This window comes from Schistocerca gregaria, unplaced genomic scaffold (genome assembly GCF_023897955.1).
Source record: "Schistocerca gregaria isolate iqSchGreg1 unplaced genomic scaffold, iqSchGreg1.2 ptg000359l, whole genome shotgun sequence".
NCBI classification, from domain to species: domain Eukaryota; kingdom Metazoa; phylum Arthropoda; class Insecta; order Orthoptera; family Acrididae; genus Schistocerca; species Schistocerca gregaria.
The window spans coordinates 556,193-574,302 of record NW_026061817.1 but is presented as its reverse complement, the minus strand read 5'-3'; the positions used below and the strand labels follow the sequence as shown (position 1 = coordinate 574,302).

General features: G+C 51.7%; 26 non-coding genes across 26 annotated transcripts; all 26 read right to left on the bottom strand.

Annotated features, from left to right (window-relative positions):
- Positions 1-19: 19 nt before the first annotated feature.
- On the bottom strand, positions 20-92 carry Trnak-uuu (transfer RNA lysine (anticodon UUU)). Its single transcript has one exon. It is a non-coding gene; the product is annotated as a tRNA-Lys (tRNA).
- Positions 93-753: 661 nt separating this feature from the next.
- Positions 754-826, bottom strand: Trnam-cau (transfer RNA methionine (anticodon CAU)). The gene has a single exon. It is a non-coding gene; the product is annotated as a tRNA-Met (tRNA).
- Positions 827-1,862: 1,036 nt separating this feature from the next.
- On the bottom strand, positions 1,863-1,944 carry Trnas-aga (transfer RNA serine (anticodon AGA)). Its single transcript has one exon. It is a non-coding gene; the product is annotated as a tRNA-Ser (tRNA).
- Positions 1,945-2,089: 145 nt separating this feature from the next.
- Positions 2,090-2,162, bottom strand: Trnak-uuu (transfer RNA lysine (anticodon UUU)). Its single transcript has one exon. It is a non-coding gene; the product is annotated as a tRNA-Lys (tRNA).
- Positions 2,163-2,823: 661 nt separating this feature from the next.
- Trnam-cau (transfer RNA methionine (anticodon CAU)) lies at positions 2,824-2,896 on the bottom strand. Its single transcript has one exon. It is a non-coding gene; the product is annotated as a tRNA-Met (tRNA).
- A 1,033-nt stretch (positions 2,897-3,929) lies between these two features.
- Positions 3,930-4,011, bottom strand: Trnas-aga (transfer RNA serine (anticodon AGA)). The gene has a single exon. It is a non-coding gene; the product is annotated as a tRNA-Ser (tRNA).
- Positions 4,012-4,156: 145 nt separating this feature from the next.
- Positions 4,157-4,229, bottom strand: Trnak-uuu (transfer RNA lysine (anticodon UUU)). The gene has a single exon. It is a non-coding gene; the product is annotated as a tRNA-Lys (tRNA).
- A 670-nt stretch (positions 4,230-4,899) lies between these two features.
- Trnam-cau (transfer RNA methionine (anticodon CAU)) lies at positions 4,900-4,972 on the bottom strand. Its single transcript has one exon. It is a non-coding gene; the product is annotated as a tRNA-Met (tRNA).
- Positions 4,973-6,008: 1,036 nt separating this feature from the next.
- On the bottom strand, positions 6,009-6,090 carry Trnas-aga (transfer RNA serine (anticodon AGA)). Its single transcript has one exon. It is a non-coding gene; the product is annotated as a tRNA-Ser (tRNA).
- Positions 6,091-6,235: 145 nt separating this feature from the next.
- On the bottom strand, positions 6,236-6,308 carry Trnak-uuu (transfer RNA lysine (anticodon UUU)). Its single transcript has one exon. It is a non-coding gene; the product is annotated as a tRNA-Lys (tRNA).
- A 661-nt stretch (positions 6,309-6,969) lies between these two features.
- On the bottom strand, positions 6,970-7,042 carry Trnam-cau (transfer RNA methionine (anticodon CAU)). The gene has a single exon. It is a non-coding gene; the product is annotated as a tRNA-Met (tRNA).
- A 1,035-nt stretch (positions 7,043-8,077) lies between these two features.
- On the bottom strand, positions 8,078-8,159 carry Trnas-aga (transfer RNA serine (anticodon AGA)). The gene has a single exon. It is a non-coding gene; the product is annotated as a tRNA-Ser (tRNA).
- A 145-nt stretch (positions 8,160-8,304) lies between these two features.
- Positions 8,305-8,377, bottom strand: Trnak-uuu (transfer RNA lysine (anticodon UUU)). The gene has a single exon. It is a non-coding gene; the product is annotated as a tRNA-Lys (tRNA).
- A 661-nt stretch (positions 8,378-9,038) lies between these two features.
- Positions 9,039-9,111, bottom strand: Trnam-cau (transfer RNA methionine (anticodon CAU)). The gene has a single exon. It is a non-coding gene; the product is annotated as a tRNA-Met (tRNA).
- A 1,037-nt stretch (positions 9,112-10,148) lies between these two features.
- Trnas-aga (transfer RNA serine (anticodon AGA)) lies at positions 10,149-10,230 on the bottom strand. Its single transcript has one exon. It is a non-coding gene; the product is annotated as a tRNA-Ser (tRNA).
- A 145-nt stretch (positions 10,231-10,375) lies between these two features.
- Positions 10,376-10,448, bottom strand: Trnak-uuu (transfer RNA lysine (anticodon UUU)). Its single transcript has one exon. It is a non-coding gene; the product is annotated as a tRNA-Lys (tRNA).
- A 661-nt stretch (positions 10,449-11,109) lies between these two features.
- Positions 11,110-11,182, bottom strand: Trnam-cau (transfer RNA methionine (anticodon CAU)). Its single transcript has one exon. It is a non-coding gene; the product is annotated as a tRNA-Met (tRNA).
- A 1,038-nt stretch (positions 11,183-12,220) lies between these two features.
- Trnas-aga (transfer RNA serine (anticodon AGA)) lies at positions 12,221-12,302 on the bottom strand. Its single transcript has one exon. It is a non-coding gene; the product is annotated as a tRNA-Ser (tRNA).
- A 145-nt stretch (positions 12,303-12,447) lies between these two features.
- Positions 12,448-12,520, bottom strand: Trnak-uuu (transfer RNA lysine (anticodon UUU)). The gene has a single exon. It is a non-coding gene; the product is annotated as a tRNA-Lys (tRNA).
- A 661-nt stretch (positions 12,521-13,181) lies between these two features.
- On the bottom strand, positions 13,182-13,254 carry Trnam-cau (transfer RNA methionine (anticodon CAU)). The gene has a single exon. It is a non-coding gene; the product is annotated as a tRNA-Met (tRNA).
- A 1,035-nt stretch (positions 13,255-14,289) lies between these two features.
- Positions 14,290-14,371, bottom strand: Trnas-aga (transfer RNA serine (anticodon AGA)). Its single transcript has one exon. It is a non-coding gene; the product is annotated as a tRNA-Ser (tRNA).
- Positions 14,372-14,516: 145 nt separating this feature from the next.
- Trnak-uuu (transfer RNA lysine (anticodon UUU)) lies at positions 14,517-14,589 on the bottom strand. The gene has a single exon. It is a non-coding gene; the product is annotated as a tRNA-Lys (tRNA).
- Positions 14,590-15,250: 661 nt separating this feature from the next.
- Positions 15,251-15,323, bottom strand: Trnam-cau (transfer RNA methionine (anticodon CAU)). Its single transcript has one exon. It is a non-coding gene; the product is annotated as a tRNA-Met (tRNA).
- A 1,037-nt stretch (positions 15,324-16,360) lies between these two features.
- Trnas-aga (transfer RNA serine (anticodon AGA)) lies at positions 16,361-16,442 on the bottom strand. Its single transcript has one exon. It is a non-coding gene; the product is annotated as a tRNA-Ser (tRNA).
- A 145-nt stretch (positions 16,443-16,587) lies between these two features.
- On the bottom strand, positions 16,588-16,660 carry Trnak-uuu (transfer RNA lysine (anticodon UUU)). Its single transcript has one exon. It is a non-coding gene; the product is annotated as a tRNA-Lys (tRNA).
- A 661-nt stretch (positions 16,661-17,321) lies between these two features.
- Trnam-cau (transfer RNA methionine (anticodon CAU)) lies at positions 17,322-17,394 on the bottom strand. Its single transcript has one exon. It is a non-coding gene; the product is annotated as a tRNA-Met (tRNA).
- Between the last annotated feature and the right edge of the window lie 716 nt (positions 17,395-18,110).

Below are 18,110 nucleotides of genomic sequence, written 5' to 3'. Positions count from 1 at the left end.
ATGGAAGCGTTAAAATCTTCGCCCGGACAGGGACTCGAACCCTGGACCCTTAGGTTAAAAGCCTAATGCTCTACCGACTGAGCTATCCGGGCTTTCGCTTGTTGTGGTTGGAGCGGTTTCAAGCAACGTGATTAAGTGGAAGGTGTGTGTAGGCTTCTGGCGCTACTGGCGACTGCACCGACTACTCACTGACGCTGGTAGCAGCCCAACAGCGGACCAGTGCCTCTTCTCCCTTTATTCCGGTGCTGACAGTAACTGCATCACGTGCCTGCTTTCCCCGATTGCGTTCGGTTGAAGCCAAGGAAGAAGGGCGACCAACGACAGTTCGAAGACCAAAACATGGAGCGTTGTGTGCGCAAATAGTTCCGTTCCGGTACCGGGAATCGAAGCCGGACCTGTTGAGTGAAAGCCAGGTATCCTAGCCACTAGACCACACAGGACTTGCTCTACAGCGGTGAGATTTACTCCGTCTCTTATTGTATTTTGTGCTGAATCTGGACTCAGTGCTGTTCTCTGCTTGCGATCATATCCGCGCCTACAGACCGGCATGGCGCACAGTTCAAAATTGACTGTCCATTGCTGTGTGCATCGCATTTTGTTTGTAACACGGAGGAGAAATATCAAAGTTGTTACGTCGTCATAATTGGAAGTAAACATTTTGACGCTGAGGCGTGGACTCCGTGTGGATAACATCTGTCTCGCGTGTGTGTTCCCTAGCAACAGCAACGCAGTCATGATGTACAGAAAATTAAATGCCCCAGGTGAGGATCGAACTCACGACCTTAAGATTATGAGACTTACGCGCTGCCTACTGCGCTACCGAGGCACGCCGGAGACGTCCTCGAAGGAAACTCGCTAAGTCTCACATTTTAGAGAAAGACAGTTTGCGCTTTCTGAAGGATCTATTGTCTTGCTACACGTACGAAACTCGGTAAGTCTCACATATTAGAGATAGACAGTTTGCGCTTTCTGAAGAATCTGTTGTCTTGCTACACGTGCTGTCCCGACTCTCTAGATTAAACTGCAGCCGCAGCTATACAGCTATAAGGTCCTGAGGCTGACCCATCTCAAGCGAGCAATCCGCGCGGCAGCATTGTTGCCACAAGAGCAAAATAATGCATCGACCGGGAATCGTGCCGGCATACCTTAAGATTATGAGACTTAGGCGCTGCCTACTGCACTACTGAGTCACAAACCACTCAACTACAGATGCTCGACAAGCTACCCGTGCTTTCCAAGCAGCTGTCGGCAGGGAAACTGGGATTGCCACCCAGCGACGTCGAAAAAGGGGCTAAACTCGCGAAGTCCCCCACTACACTGCCTTAAAACGACCGTTCATCACTATCGTGTGAGTAACCTTGCGTCAGCGGCGACGAGTCTTGCCCAAAGACGTAGCGTGCTTGGAGGCGCTGCCCGAATGCGTGTGGATGCACCCTCCTACCTCGTAATGCGCCTGCAGCTCCTATAGCCGTGGGCCGCTGTGGGCGGGCGGGAAGCCGACACAGCGCGGCGTTGCGAGCAGCGGCAGTGCGGTGGTGTTGTACTGTTGAGCATAGTTGCCTTCCAAGCAGTTGATCCGGGTACGATTCCCGGCCACCGCAAGTGGCGCTAATTTTTCCGTATCATTATGTGGGCTCCTGCTGTTAAATTAAGGTTTTTTTTTTTTTTTTCGTCGTTGCACCATCCTGTAGTATGTCCCGACTTGTCCCGACTTTGCTCGGCTGACGCGAAAGCTGACGCTTGGAAATCGCCCTTATCTAAAGGACAGGCACTATAAACGGCTGTGCGAGGTGAGGTGTGGCGAGGTACCAAAACGCGATATTTTCTGCTTCTTCTTCCAAAACAAGAAAAGAAAAATCCGACGCAGTCGGTAGGACTCGAACCTACGCTCCCAGAGGGAATCTGATTTCTAGTCAGACGCCTTAACCACTCGGCCACGACTGCTTGTCCAACAGGTGCCCCTCGAATCGTGAAAAACCCAACCGGTTGCGTCTGCGCAGAATGCCGACAGGAAACGTAAAACCGTGCACTGATTACGACAGGGCTACTATCGCTACGAGACGAGCCATTATGGAAGCGTTAAAATCTTCGGCCGGACAGGGACTCGAACCCTGGACCCTTAGGTTAAAAGCCTAATGCTCTACCGACTGAGCTATCCGGGCTTTCGCTTGTTGTGGTTGGAGCGGTTTCAAGCAACGTGATTAAGTGGAAGGTGTGTGTAGGCTTCTGGCGCTACTGGCGACTGCACCGACTACTCACTGACGCTGGTAGCAGCCCAACAGCGGACCAGTGCCTCTTCTCCCTTTATTCCGGTGCTGACAGTAACTGCATCACGTGCCTGCTTTCCCCGATTGCGTTCGGTTGAAGCCAAGGAAGAAGGGCGACCAACGACAGTTCGAAGACCAAAACATGGAGCGTTGTGTGCGCAAATAGTTCCGTTCCGGTACCGGGAATCGAAGCCGGACCTGTTGAGTGAAAGCCAGGTATCCTAGCCACTAGACCACACAGGACTTGCTCTACAGCGGTGAGATTTACTCCGTCTCTTATTGTATTTTGTGCTGAATCTGGACTCAGTGCTGTTCTCTGCTTGCGATCATATCCGCGCCTACAGACCGGCATGGCGCACAGTTCAAAATTGACTGTCCATTGCTGTGTGCATCGCATTTTGTTTGTAACACGGAGGAGAAATATCAAAGTTGTTACGTCGTCATAATTGGAAGTAAACATTTTGACGCTGAGGCGTGGACTCCGTGTGGATAACGGACAACAGTTAAGTTCGTTCCCTAGCAACAGCAACGCAGTCATGATGTACAGAAAATTAAATGCCCCAGGTGAGGATCGAACTCACGGCCTTAAGATTATGAGACTTACGCGCTGCCTACTGCGCTACCGAGGCACGCCGGAGACGTCCTCGAAGGAAACTCGCTAAGTCTCACATTTTAGAGAAAGACAGTTTGCGCTTTCTGAAGGATCTATTGTCTTGCTACACGTACGAAACTCGGTAAGTCTCACATATTAGAGATAGACAGTTTGCGCTTTCTGAAGAATCTGTTGTCTTGCTACACGTGCTGTCCCGACTCTCTAGATTAAACTGCAGCCGCAGCTATACAGCTATAAGGTCCTGAGGCTGACCCATCTCAAGCGAGCAATCCGCGCGGCAGCATTGTTGCCACAAGAGCAAAATAATGCATCGACCGGGAATCGTGCCGGCATACCTTAAGATTATGAGACTTAGGCGCTGCCTACTGCACTACTGAGTCACAAACCACTCAACTACAGATGCTCGACAAGCTACCCGTGCTTTCCAAGCAGCTGTCGGCAGGGAAACTGGGATTGCCACCCAGCGACGTCGAAAAAGGGGCTAAACTCGCGAAGTCCCCCACTACACTGCCTTAAAACGACCGTTCATCACTATCGTGTGAGTAACCTTGCGTCAGCGGCGACGAGTCTTGCCCAAAGACGTAGCGTGCTTGGAGGCGCTGCCCGAATGCGTGTGGATGCACCCTCCTACCTCGTAATGCGCCTGCAGCTCCTATAGCCGTGGGCCGCTGTGGGCGGGCGGGAAGCCGACACAGCGCGGCGTTGCGAGCAGCGGCAGTGCGGTGGTGTTGTACTGTTGAGCATAGTTGCCTTCCAAGCAGTTGATCCGGGTACGATTCCCGGCCACCGCAAGTGGCGCTAATTTTTCCGTATCATTATGTGGGCTCCTGCTGTTAAATTAAGGTTTTTTTTTTTTTCGTCGTTGCACCATCCTGTAGTATGTCCCGACTTGTCCCGACTTTGCTCGGCTGACGCGAAAGCTGACGCTTGGAAATCGCCCTTATCTAAAGGACAGGCACTATAAACGGCTGTGAGAGGTGAGGTGTGGCGAGGTACCAAAACGCGATATTTTCTGCTTCTTCTTCCAAAACAAGAAAAGAAAAATCCGACGCAGTCGGTAGGACTCGAACCTACGCTCCCAGAGGGAATCTGATTTCTAGTCAGACGCCTTAACCACTCGGCCACGACTGCTTGTCCAACAGGTGCCCCTCGAATCGTGAAAAACCCAACCGGTTGCGTCTGCGCAGAATGCCGACAGGAAACGTAAAACCGTGCACTGATTACGACAGGGCTACTATCGCTACGAGACGAGCCATTATGGAAGCGTTAAAATCTTCGGCCGGACAGGGACTCGAACCCTGGACCCTTAGGTTAAAAGCCTAATGCTCTACCGACTGAGCTATCCGGGCTTTCGCTTGTTGTGGTTGGAGCGGTTTCAAGCAACGTGATTAAGTGGAAGGTGTGTGTAGGCTTCTGGCGCTACTGGCGACTGCACCGACTACTCACTGACGCTGGTAGCAGCCCAACAGCGGACCAGTGCCTCTTCTCCCTTTATTCCGGTGCTGACAGTAACTGCATCACGTGCCTGCTTTCCCCGATTGCGTTCGGTTGAAGCCAAGGAAGAAGGGCGACCAACGACAGTTCGAAGACCAAAACATGGAGCGTTGTGTGCGCAAATAGTTCCGTTCCGGTACCGGGAATCGAAGCCGGACCTGTTGAGTGAAAGCCAGGTATCCTAGCCACTAGACCACACAGGACTTGCTCTACAGCGGTGAGATTTACTCCGTCTCTTATTGTATTTTGTGCTGAATCTGGACTCAGTGCTGTTCTCTGCTTGCGATCATATCCGCGCCTACAGACCGGCATGGCGCACAGTTCAAAATTGACTGTCCATTGCTGTGTGCATCGCATTTTGTTTGTAACACGGAGGAGAAATATCAAAGTTGTTACGTCGTCATAATTGGAAGTAAACATTTTGACGCTGAGGCGTGGACTCCGTGTGGATAACGGACAACAGTTAAGTTCGTTCCCTAGCAACAGCAACGCCCTTAATGCAGCCATGATGTACAGAAAATTAAATGCCCCAGGTGAGGATCGAACTCACGACCTTAAGATTATGAGACTTACGCGCTGCCTACTGCGCTACCGAGGCACGCCGGAGACGTCCTCGAAGGAAACTCGCTAAGTCTCACATTTTAGAGAAAGACAGTTTGCGCTTTCTGAAGGATCTATTGTCTTGCTACACGTACGAAACTCGGTAAGTCTCACATATTAGAGATAGACAGTTTGCGCTTTCTGAAGAATCTGTTGTCTTGCTACACGTGCTGTCCCGACTCTCTAGATTAAACTGCAGCCGCAGCTATACAGCTATAAGGTCCTGAGGCTGACCCATCTCAAGCGAGCAATCCGCGCGGCAGCATTGTTGCCACAAGAGCAAAATAATGCATCGACCGGGAATCGTGCCGGCATACCTTAAGATTATGAGACTTAGGCGCTGCCTACTGCACTACTGAGTCACAAACCACTCAACTACAGATGCTCGACAAGCTACCCGTGCTTTCCAAGCAGCTGTCGGCAGGGAAACTGGGATTGCCACCCAGCGACGTCGAAAAAGGGGCTAAACTCGCGAAGTCCCCCACTACACTGCCTTAAAACGACCGTTCATCACTATCGTGTGAGTAACCTTGCGTCAGCGGCGACGAGTCTTGCCCAAAGACGTAGCGTGCTTGGAGGCGCTGCCCGAATGCGTGTGGATGCACCCTCCTACCTCGTAATGCGCCTGCAGCTCCTATAGCCGTGGGCCGCTGTGGGCGGGCGGGAAGCCGACACAGCGCGGCGTTGCGAGCAGCGGCAGTGCGGTGGTGTTGTACTGTTGAGCATAGTTGCCTTCCAAGCAGTTGATCCGGGTACGATTCCCGGCCACCGCAAGTGGCGCTAATTTTTCCGTATCATTATGTGGGCTCCTGCTGTTAAATTAAGGTTTTTTTTTTTTTTTTCGTCGTTGCACCATCCTGTAGTATGTCCCGACTTGTCCCGACTTTGCTCGGCTGACGCGAAAGCTGACGCTTGGAAATCGCCCTTATCTAAAGGACAGGCACTATAAACGGCTGTGAGAGGTGAGGTGTGGCGAGGTACCAAAACGCGATATTTTCTGCTTCTTCTTCCAAAACAAGAAAAGAAAAATCCGACGCAGTCGGTAGGACTCGAACCTACGCTCCCAGAGGGAATCTGATTTCTAGTCAGACGCCTTAACCACTCGGCCACGACTGCTTGTCCAACAGGTGCCCCTCGAATCGTGAAAAACCCAACCGGTTGCGTCTGCGCAGAATGCCGACAGGAAACGTAAAACCGTGCACTGATTACGACAGGGCTACTATCGCTACGAGACGAGCCATTATGGAAGCGTTAAAATCTTCGCCCGGACAGGGACTCGAACCCTGGACCCTTAGGTTAAAAGCCTAATGCTCTACCGACTGAGCTATCCGGGCTTTCGCTTGTTGTGGTTGGAGCGGTTTCAAGCAACGTGATTAAGTGGAAGGTGTGTGTAGGCTTCTGGCGCTACTGGCGACTGCACCGACTACTCACTGACGCTGGTAGCAGCCCAACAGCGGACCAGTGCCTCTTCTCCCTTTATTCCGGTGCTGACAGTAACTGCATCACGTGCCTGCTTTCCCCGATTGCGTTCGGTTGAAGCCAAGGAAGAAGGGCGACCAACGACAGTTCGAAGACCAAAACATGGAGCGTTGTGTGCGCAAATAGTTCCGTTCCGGTACCGGGAATCGAAGCCGGACCTGTTGAGTGAAAGCCAGGTATCCTAGCCACTAGACCACACAGGACTTGCTCTACAGCGGTGAGATTTACTCCGTCTCTTATTGTATTTTGTGCTGAATCTGGACTCAGTGCTGTTCTCTGCTTGCGATCATATCCGCGCCTACAGACCGGCATGGCGCACAGTTCAAAATTGACTGTCCATTGCTGTGTGCATCGCATTTTGTTTGTAACACGGAGGAGAAATATCAAAGTTGTTACGTCGTCATAATTGGAAGTAAACATTTTGACGCTGAGGCGTGGACTCCGTGTGGATAACGGACAACAGTTAAGTTCGTTCCCTAGCAACAGCAACGCAGTCATGATGTACAGAAAATTAAATGCCCCAGGTGAGGATCGAACTCACGACCTTAAGATTATGAGACTTACGCGCTGCCTACTGCGCTACCGAGGCACGCCGGAGACGTCCTCGAAGGAAACTCGCTAAGTCTCACATTTTAGAGAAAGACAGTTTGCGCTTTCTGAAGGATCTATTGTCTTGCTACACGTACGAAACTCGGTAAGTCTCACATATTAGAGATAGACAGTTTGCGCTTTCTGAAGAATCTGTTGTCTTGCTACACGTGCTGTCCCGACTCTCTAGATTAAACTGCAGCCGCAGCTATACAGCTATAAGGTCCTGAGGCTGACCCATCTCAAGCGAGCAATCCGCGCGGCAGCATTGTTGCCACAAGAGCAAAATAATGCATCGACCGGGAATCGTGCCGGCATACCTTAAGATTATGAGACTTAGGCGCTGCCTACTGCACTACTGAGTCACAAACCACTCAACTACAGATGCTCGACAAGCTACCCGTGCTTTCCAAGCAGCTGTCGGCAGGGAAACTGGGATTGCCACCCAGCGACGTCGAAAAAGGGGCTAAACTCGCGAAGTCCCCCACTACACTGCCTTAAAACGACCGTTCATCACTATCGTGTGAGTAACCTTGCGTCAGCGGCGACGAGTCTTGCCCAAAGACGTAGCGTGCTTGGAGGCGCTGCCCGAATGCGTGTGGATGCACCCTCCTACCTCGTAATGCGCCTGCAGCTCCTATAGCCGTGGGCCGCTGTGGGCGGGCGGGAAGCCGACACAGCGCGGCGTTGCGAGCAGCGGCAGTGCGGTGGTGTTGTACTGTTGAGCATAGTTGCCTTCCAAGCAGTTGATCCGGGTACGATTCCCGGCCACCGCAAGTGGCGCTAATTTTTCCGTATCATTATGTGGGCTCCTGCTGTTAAATTAAGGTTTTTTTTTTTTTTTCGTCGTTGCACCATCCTGTAGTATGTCCCGACTTATCCCGACTTTGCTCGGCTGACGCGAAAGCTGACGCTTGGAAATCGCCCTTATCTAAAGGACAGGCACTATAAACGGCTGTGAGAGGTGAGGTGTGGCGAGGTACCAAAACGCGATATTTTCTGCTTCTTCTTCCAAAACAAGAAAAGAAAAATCCGACGCAGTCGGTAGGACTCGAACCTACGCTCCCAGAGGGAATCTGATTTCTAGTCAGACGCCTTAACCACTCGGCCACGACTGCTTGTCCAACAGGTGCCCCTCGAATCGTGAAAAACCCAACCGGTTGCGTCTGCGCAGAATGCCGACAGGAAACGTAAAACCGTGCACTGATTACGACAGGGCTACTATCGCTACGAGACGAGCCATTATGGAAGCGTTAAAATCTTCGGCCGGACAGGGACTCGAACCCTGGACCCTTAGGTTAAAAGCCTAATGCTCTACCGACTGAGCTATCCGGGCTTTCGCTTGTTGTGGTTGGAGCGGTTTCAAGCAACGTGATTAAGTGGAAGGTGTGTGTAGGCTTCTGGCGCTACTGGCGACTGCACCGACTACTCACTGACGCTGGTAGCAGCCCAACAGCGGACCAGTGCCTCTTCTCCCTTTATTCCGGTGCTGACAGTAACTGCATCACGTGCCTGCTTTCCCCGATTGCGTTCGGTTGAAGCCAAGGAAGAAGGGCGACCAACGACAGTTCGAAGACCAAAACATGGAGCGTTGTGTGCGCAAATAGTTCCGTTCCGGTACCGGGAATCGAAGCCGGACCTGTTGAGTGAAAGCCAGGTATCCTAGCCACTAGACCACACAGGACTTGCTCTACAGCGGTGAGATTTACTCCGTCTCTTATTGTATTTTGTGCTGAATCTGGACTCAGTGCTGTTCTCTGCTTGCGATCATATCCGCGCCTACAGACCGGCATGGCGCACAGTTCAAAATTGACTGTCCATTGCTGTGTGCATCGCATTTTGTTTGTAACACGGAGGAGAAATATCAAAGTTGTTACGTCGTCATAATTGGAAGTAAACATTTTGACGCTGAGGCGTGGACTCCGTGTGGATAACGGACAACAGTTAAGTTCGTTCCCTAGCAACAGCAACGCAGTCATGATGTACAGAAAATTAAATGCCCCAGGTGAGGATCGAACTCACGACCTTAAGATTATGAGACTTACGCGCTGCCTACTGCGCTACCGAGGCACGCCGGAGACGTCCTCGAAGGAAACTCGCTAAGTCTCACATTTTAGAGAAAGACAGTTTGCGCTTTCTGAAGGATCTATTGTCTTGCTACACGTACGAAACTCGGTAAGTCTCACATATTAGAGATAGACAGTTTGCGCTTTCTGAAGAATCTGTTGTCTTGCTACACGTGCTGTCCCGACTCTCTAGATTAAACTGCAGCCGCAGCTATACAGCTATAAGGTCCTGAGGCTGACCCATCTCAAGCGAGCAATCCGCGCGGCAGCATTGTTGCCACAAGAGCAAAATAATGCATCGACCGGGAATCGTGCCGGCATACCTTAAGATTATGAGACTTAGGCGCTGCCTACTGCACTACTGAGTCACAAACCACTCAACTACAGATGCTCGACAAGCTACCCGTGCTTTCCAAGCAGCTGTCGGCAGGGAAACTGGGATTGCCACCCAGCGACGTCGAAAAAGGGGCTAAACTCGCGAAGTCCCCCACTACACTGCCTTAAAACGACCGTTCATCACTATCGTGTGAGTAACCTTGCGTCAGCGGCGACGAGTCTTGCCCAAAGACGTAGCGTGCTTGGAGGCGCTGCCCGAATGCGTGTGGATGCACCCTCCTACCTCGTAATGCGCCTGCAGCTCCTATAGCCGTGGGCCGCTGTGGGCGGGCGGGAAGCCGACACAGCGCGGCGTTGCGAGCAGCGGCAGTGCGGTGGTGTTGTACTGTTGAGCATAGTTGCCTTCCAAGCAGTTGATCCGGGTACGATTCCCGGCCACCGCAAGTGGCGCTAATTTTTCCGTATCATTATGTGGGCTCCTGCTGTTAAATTAAGGTTTTTTTTTTTTTTTTTCGTCGTTGCACCATCCTGTAGTATGTCCCGACTTGTCCCGACTTTGCTCGGCTGACGCGAAAGCTGACGCTTGGAAATCGCCCTTATCTAAAGGACAGGCACTATAAACGGCTGTGAGAGGTGAGGTGTGGCGAGGTACCAAAACGCGATATTTTCTGCTTCTTCTTCCAAAACAAGAAAAGAAAAATCCGACGCAGTCGGTAGGACTCGAACCTACGCTCCCAGAGGGAATCTGATTTCTAGTCAGACGCCTTAACCACTCGGCCACGACTGCTTGTCCAACAGGTGCCCCTCGAATCGTGAAAAACCCAACCGGTTGCGTCTGCGCAGAATGCCGACAGGAAACGTAAAACCGTGCACTGATTACGACAGGGCTACTATCGCTACGAGACGAGCCATTATGGAAGCGTTAAAATCTTCGGACGGACAGGGACTCGAACCCTGGACCCTTAGGTTAAAAGCCTAATGCTCTACCGACTGAGCTATCCGGGCTTTCGCTTGTTGTGGTTGGAGCGGTTTCAAGCAACGTGATTAAGTGGAAGGTGTGTGTAGGCTTCTGGCGCTACTGGCGACTGCACCGACTACTCACTGACGCTGGTAGCAGCCCAACAGCGGACCAGTGCCTCTTCTCCCTTTATTCCGGTGCTGACAGTAACTGCATCACGTGCCTGCTTTCCCCGATTGCGTTCGGTTGAAGCCAAGGAAGAAGGGCGACCAACGACAGTTCGAAGACCAAAACATGGAGCGTTGTGTGCGCAAATAGTTCCGTTCCGGTACCGGGAATCGAAGCCGGACCTGTTGAGTGAAAGCCAGGTATCCTAGCCACTAGACCACACAGGACTTGCTCTACAGCGGTGAGATTTACTCCGTCTCTTATTGTATTTTGTGCTGAATCTGGACTCAGTGCTGTTCTCTGCTTGCGATCATATCCGCGCCTACAGACCGGCATGGCGCACAGTTCAAAATTGACTGTCCATTGCTGTGTGCATCGCATTTTGTTTGTAACACGGAGGAGAAATATCAAAGTTGTTACGTCGTCATAATTGGAAGTAAACATTTTGACGCTGAGGCGTGGACTCCGTGTGGATAACGGACAACAGTTAAGTTCGTTCCCTAGCAACAGCAACGCAGTCATGATGTACAGAAAATTAAATGCCCCAGGTGAGGATCGAACTCACGACCTTAAGATTATGAGACTTACGCGCTGCCTACTGCGCTACCGAGGCACGCCGGAGACGTCCTCGAAGGAAACTCGCTAAGTCTCACATTTTAGAGAAAGACAGTTTGCGCTTTCTGAAGGATCTATTGTCTTGCTACACGTACGAAACTCGGTAAGTCTCACATATTAGAGATAGACAGTTTGCGCTTTCTGAAGAATCTGTTGTCTTGCTACACGTGCTGTCCCGACTCTCTAGATTAAACTGCAGCCGCAGCTATACAGCTATAAGGTCCTGAGGCTGACCCATCTCAAGCGAGCAATCCGCGCGGCAGCATTGTTGCCACAAGAGCAAAATAATGCATCGACCGGGAATCGTGCCGGCATACCTTAAGATTATGAGACTTAGGCGCTGCCTACTGCACTACTGAGTCACAAACCACTCAACTACAGATGCTCGACAAGCTACCCGTGCTTTCCAAGCAGCTGTCGGCAGGGAAACTGGGATTGCCACCCAGCGACGTCGAAAAAGGGGCTAAACTCGCGAAGTCCCCCACTACACTGCCTTAAAACGACCGTTCATCACTATCGTGTGAGTAACCTTGCGTCAGCGGCGACGAGTCTTGCCCAAAGACGTAGCGTGCTTGGAGGCGCTGCCCGAATGCGTGTGGATGCACCCTCCTACCTCGTAATGCGCCTGCAGCTCCTATAGCCGTGGGCCGCTGTGGGCGGGCGGGAAGCCGACACAGCGCGGCGTTGCGAGCAGCGGCAGTGCGGTGGTGTTGTACTGTTGAGCATAGTTGCCTTCCAAGCAGTTGATCCGGGTACGATTCCCGGCCACCGCAAGTGGCGCTAATTTTTCCGTATCATTATGTGGGCTCCTGCTGTTAAATTAAGGTTTTTTTTTTTTTTTTTTCGTCGTTGCACCATCCTGTAGTATGTCCCGACTTGTCCCGACTTTGCTCGGCTGACGCGAAAGCTGACGCTTGGAAATCGCCCTTATCTAAAGGACAGGCACTATAAACGGCTGTGAGAGGTGAGGTGTGGCGAGGTACCAAAACGCGATATTTTCTGCTTCTTCTTCCAAAACAAGAAAAGAAAAATCCGACGCAGTCGGTAGGACTCGAACCTACGCTCCCAGAGGGAATCTGATTTCTAGTCAGACGCCTTAACCACTCGGCCACGACTGCTTGTCCAACAGGTGCCCCTCGAATCGTGAAAAACCCAACCGGTTGCGTCTGCGCAGAATGCCGACAGGAAACGTAAAACCGTGCACTGATTACGACAGGGCTACTATCGCTACGAGACGAGCCATTATGGAAGCGTTAAAATCTTCGGACGGACAGGGACTCGAACCCTGGACCCTTAGGTTAAAAGCCTAATGCTCTACCGACTGAGCTATCCGGGCTTTCGCTTGTTGTGGTTGGAGCGGTTTCAAGCAACGTGATTAAGTGGAAGGTGTGTGTAGGCTTCTGGCGCTACTGGCGACTGCACCGACTACTCACTGACGCTGGTAGCAGCCCAACAGCGGACCAGTGCCTCTTCTCCCTTTATTCCGGTGCTGACAGTAACTGCATCACGTGCCTGCTTTCCCCGATTGCGTTCGGTTGAAGCCAAGGAAGAAGGGCGACCAACGACAGTTCGAAGACCAAAACATGGAGCGTTGTGTGCGCAAATAGTTCCGTTCCGGTACCGGGAATCGAAGCCGGACCTGTTGAGTGAAAGCCAGGTATCCTAGCCACTAGACCACACAGGACTTGCTCTACAGCGGTGAGATTTACTCCGTCTCTTATTGTATTTTGTGCTGAATCTGGACTCAGTGCTGTTCTCTGCTTGCGATCATATCCGCGCCTACAGACCGGCATGGCGCACAGTTCAAAATTGACTGTCCATTGCTGTGTGCATCGCATTTTGTTTGTAACACGGAGGAGAAATATCAAAGTTGTTACGTCGTCATAATTGGAAGTAAACATTTTGACGCTGAGGCGTGGACTCCGTGTGGATAACGGACAACAGTTAAGTTCGTTCCCTAGCAACAGCAACGCAGTCATGATGTACAGAAAATTAAATGCCCCAGGTGAGGATCGAACTCACGACCTTAAGATTATGAGACTTACGCGCTGCCTACTGCGCTACCGAGGCACGCCGGAGACGTCCTCGAAGGAAACTCGCTAAGTCTCACATTTTAGAGAAAGACAGTTTGCGCTTTCTGAAGGATCTATTGTCTTGCTACACGTACGAAACTCGGTAAGTCTCACATATTAGAGATAGACAGTTTGCGCTTTCTGAAGAATCTGTTGTCTTGCTACACGTGCTGTCCCGACTCTCTAGATTAAACTGCAGCCGCAGCTATACAGCTATAAGGTCCTGAGGCTGACCCATCTCAAGCGAGCAATCCGCGCGGCAGCATTGTTGCCACAAGAGCAAAATAATGCATCGACCGGGAATCGTGCCGGCATACCTTAAGATTATGAGACTTAGGCGCTGCCTACTGCACTACTGAGTCACAAACCACTCAACTACAGATGCTCGACAAGCTACCCGTGCTTTCCAAGCAGCTGTCGGCAGGGAAACTGGGATTGCCACCCAGCGACGTCGAAAAAGGGGCTAAACTCGCGAAGTCCCCCACTACACTGCCTTAAAACGACCGTTCATCACTATCGTGTGAGTAACCTTGCGTCAGCGGCGACGAGTCTTGCCCAAAGACGTAGCGTGCTTGGAGGCGCTGCCCGAATGCGTGTGGATGCACCCTCCTACCTCGTAATGCGCCTGCAGCTCCTATAGCCGTGGGCCGCTGTGGGCGGGCGGGAAGCCGACACAGCGCGGCGTTGCGAGCAGCGGCAGTGCGGTGGTGTTGTACTGTTGAGCATAGTTGCCTTCCAAGCAGTTGATCCGGGTACGATTCCCGGCCACCGCAAGTGGCGCTAATTTTTCCGTATCATTATGTGGGCTCCTGCTGTTAAATTAAGGTTTTTTTTTTTTTTTCGTCGTTGCACCATCCTGTAGTATGTCCCGACTTGTCCCGACTTTGCTCGGCTGACGCGAAAGCTGACGCTTGGAAATCGCCCTTATCTAAAGGACAGGCACTATAAACGGCTGTGAGAGGTGAGGTGTGGCGAGGTACCAAAACGCGATATTTTCTGCTTCTTCTTCCAAAACAAGAAAAGAAAAATCCGACGCAGTCGGTAGGACTCGAACCTACGCTCCCAGAGGAAATCTGATTTCTAGTCAGACGCCTTAACCACTCGGCCACGACTGCTTGTCCAACAGGTGCCCCTCGAATCGTGAAAAACCCAACCGGTTGCGTCTGCGCAGAATGCCGACAGGAAACGTAAAACCGTGCACTGATTACGACAGGGCTACTATCGCTACGAGACGAGCCATTATGGAAGCGTTAAAATCTTCGCCCGGACAGGGACTCGAACCCTGGACCCTTAGGTTAAAAGCCTAATGCTCTACCGACTGAGCTATCCGGGCTTTCGCTTGTTGTGGTTGGAGCGGTTTCAAGCAACGTGATTAAGTGGAAGGTGTGTGTAGGCTTCTGGCGCTACTGGCGACTGCACCGACTACTCACTGACGCTGGTAGCAGCCCAACAGCGGACCAGTGCCTCTTCTCCCTTTATTCCGGTGCTGACAGTAACTGCATCACGTGCCTGCTTTCCCCGATTGCGTTCGGTTGAAGCCAAGGAAGAAGGGCGACCAACGACAGTTCGAAGACCAAAACATGGAGCGTTGTGTGCGCAAATAGTTCCGTTCCGGTACCGGGAATCGAAGCCGGACCTGTTGAGTGAAAGCCAGGTATCCTAGCCACTAGACCAAACAGGACTTGCTCTACAGCGGTGAGATTTACTCCGTCTCTTATTGTATTTTGTGCTGAATCTGGACTCAGTGCTGTTCTCTGCTTGCGATCATATCCGCGCCTACAGACCGGCATGGCGCACAGTTCAAAATTGACTGTCCATTGCTGTGTGCATCGCATTTTGTTTGTAACACGGAGGAGAAATATCAAAGTTGTTACGTCGTCATAATTGGAAGTAAACATTTTGACGCTGAGGCGTGGACTCCGTGTGGATAACGGACAACAGTTAAGTTCGTTCCCTAGCAACAGCAACGCAGTCATGATGTACAGAAAATTAAATGCCCCAGGTGAGGATCGAACTCACGACCTTAAGATTATGAGACTTACGCGCTGCCTACTGCGCTACCGAGGCACGCCGGAGACGTCCTCGAAGGAAACTCGCTAAGTCTCACATTTTAGAGAAAGACAGTTTGCGCTTTCTGAAGGATCTATTGTCTTGCTACACGTACGAAACTCGGTAAGTCTCACATATTAGAGATAGACAGTTTGCGCTTTCTGAAGAATCTGTTGTCTTGCTACACGTGCTGTCCCGACTCTCTAGATTAAACTGCAGCCGCAGCTATACAGCTATAAGGTCCTGAGGCTGACCCATCTCAAGCGAGCAATCCGCGCGGCAGCATTGTTGCCACAAGAGCAAAATAATGCATCGACCGGGAATCGTGCCGGCATGCCTTAAGATTATGAGACTTAGGCGCTGCCTACTGCACTACTGAGTCACAAACCACTCAACTACAGATGCTCGACAAGCTACCCGTGCTTTCCAAGCAGCTGTCGGCAGGGAAACTGGGATTGCCACCCAGCGACGTCGAAAAAGGGGCTAAACTCGCGAAGTCCCCCACTACACTGCCTTAAAACGACCGTTCATCACTATCGTGTGAGTAACCTTGCGTCAGCGGCGACGAGTCTTGCCCAAAGACGTAGCGTGCTTGGAGGCGCTGCCCGAATGCGTGTGGATGCACCCTCCTACCTCGTAATGCGCCTGCAGCTCCTATAGCCGTGGGCCGCTGTGGGCGGGCGGGAAGCCGACACAGCGCGGCGTTGCGAGCAGCGGCAGTGCGGTGGTGTTGTACTGTTGAGCATAGTTGCCTTCCAAGCAGTTGATCCGGGTACGATTCCCGGCCACCGCAAGTGGCGCTAATTTTTCCGTATCATTATGTGGGCTCCTGCTGTTAAATTAAGGTTTTTTTTTTTTTTTTTCGTCGTTGCACCATCCTGTAGTATGTCCCGACTTGTCCCGACTTTGCTCGGCTGACGCGAAAGCTGACGCTTGGAAATCGCCCTTATCTAAAGGACAGGCACTATAAACGGCTGTGAGAGGTGAGGTGTGGCGAGGTACCAAAACGCGATATTTTCTGCTTCTTCTTCCAAAACAAGAAAAGAAAAATCCGACGCAGTCGGTAGGACTCGAACCTACGCTCCCAGAGGGAATCTGATTTCTAGTCAGACGCCTTAACCACTCGGCCACGACTGCTTGTCCAACAGGTGCCCCTCGAATCGTGAAAAACCCAACCGGTTGCGTCTGCGCAGAATGCCGACAGGAAACGTAAAACCGTGCACTGATTACGACAGGGCTACTATCGCTACGAGACGAGCCATTATGGAAGCGTTAAAATCTTCGGCCGGACAGGGACTCGAACCCTGGACCCTTAGGTTAAAAGCCTAATGCTCTACCGACTGAGCTATCCGGGCTTTCGCTTGTTGTGGTTGGAGCGGTTTCAAGCAACGTGATTAAGTGGAAGGTGTGTGTAGGCTTCTGGCGCTACTGGCGACTGCACCGACTACTCACTGACGCTGGTAGCAGCCCAACAGCGGACCAGTGCCTCTTCTCCCTTTATTCCGGTGCTGACAGTAACTGCATCACGTGCCTGCTTTCCCCGATTGCGTTCGGTTGAAGCCAAGGAAGAAGGGCGACCAACGACAGTTCGAAGACCAAAACATGGAGCGTTGTGTGCGCAAATAGTTCCGTTCCGGTACCGGGAATCGAAGCCGGACCTGTTGAGTGAAAGCCAGGTATCCTAGCCACTAGACCACACAGGACTTGCTCTACAGCGGTGAGATTTACTCCGTCTCTTATTGTATTTTGTGCTGAATCTGGACTCAGTGCTGTTCTCTGCTTGCGATCATATCCGCGCCTACAGACCGGCATGGCGCACAGTTCAAAATTGACTGTCCATTGCTGTGTGCATCGCATTTTGTTTGTAACACGGAGGAGAAATATCAAAGTTGTTACGTCGTCATAATTGGAAGTAAACATTTTGACGCTGAGGCGTGGACTCCGTGTGGATAACGGACAACAGTTAAGTTCGTTCCCTAGCAACAGCAACGCAGTCATGATGTACAGAAAATTAAATGCCCCAGGTGAGGATCGAACTCACGACCTTAAGATTATGAGACTTACGCGCTGCCTACTGCGCTACCGAGGCACGCCGGAGACGTCCTCGAAGGAAACTCGCTAAGTCTCACATTTTAGAGAAAGACAGTTTGCGCTTTCTGAAGGATCTATTGTCTTGCTACACGTACGAAACTCGGTAAGTCTCACATATTAGAGATAGACAGTTTGCGCTTTCTGAAGAATCTGTTGTCTTGCTACACGTGCTGTCCCGACTCTCTAGATTAAACTGCAGCCGCAGCTATACAGCTATAAGGTCCTGAGGCTGACCCATCTCAAGCGAGCAATCCGCGCGGCAGCATTGTTGCCACAAGAGCAAAATAATGCATCGACCGGGAATCGTGCCGGCATACCTTAAGATTATGAGACTTAGGCGCTGCCTACTGCACTACTGAGTCACAAACCACTCAACTACAGATGCTCGACAAGCTACCCGTGCTTTCCAAGCAGCTGTCGGCAGGGAAACTGGGATTGCCACCCAGCGACGTCGAAAAAGGGGCTAAACTCGCGAAGTCCCCCACTACACTGCCTTAAAACGACCGTTCATCACTATCGTGTGAGTAACCTTGCGTCAGCGGCGACGAGTCTTGCCCAAAGACGTAGCGTGCTTGGAGGCGCTGCCCGAATGCGTGTGGATGCACCCTCCTACCTCGTAATGCGCCTGCAGCTCCTATAGCCGTGGGCCGCTGTGGGCGGGCGGGAAGCCGACACAGCGCGGCGTTGCGAGCAGCGGCAGTGCGGTGGTGTTGT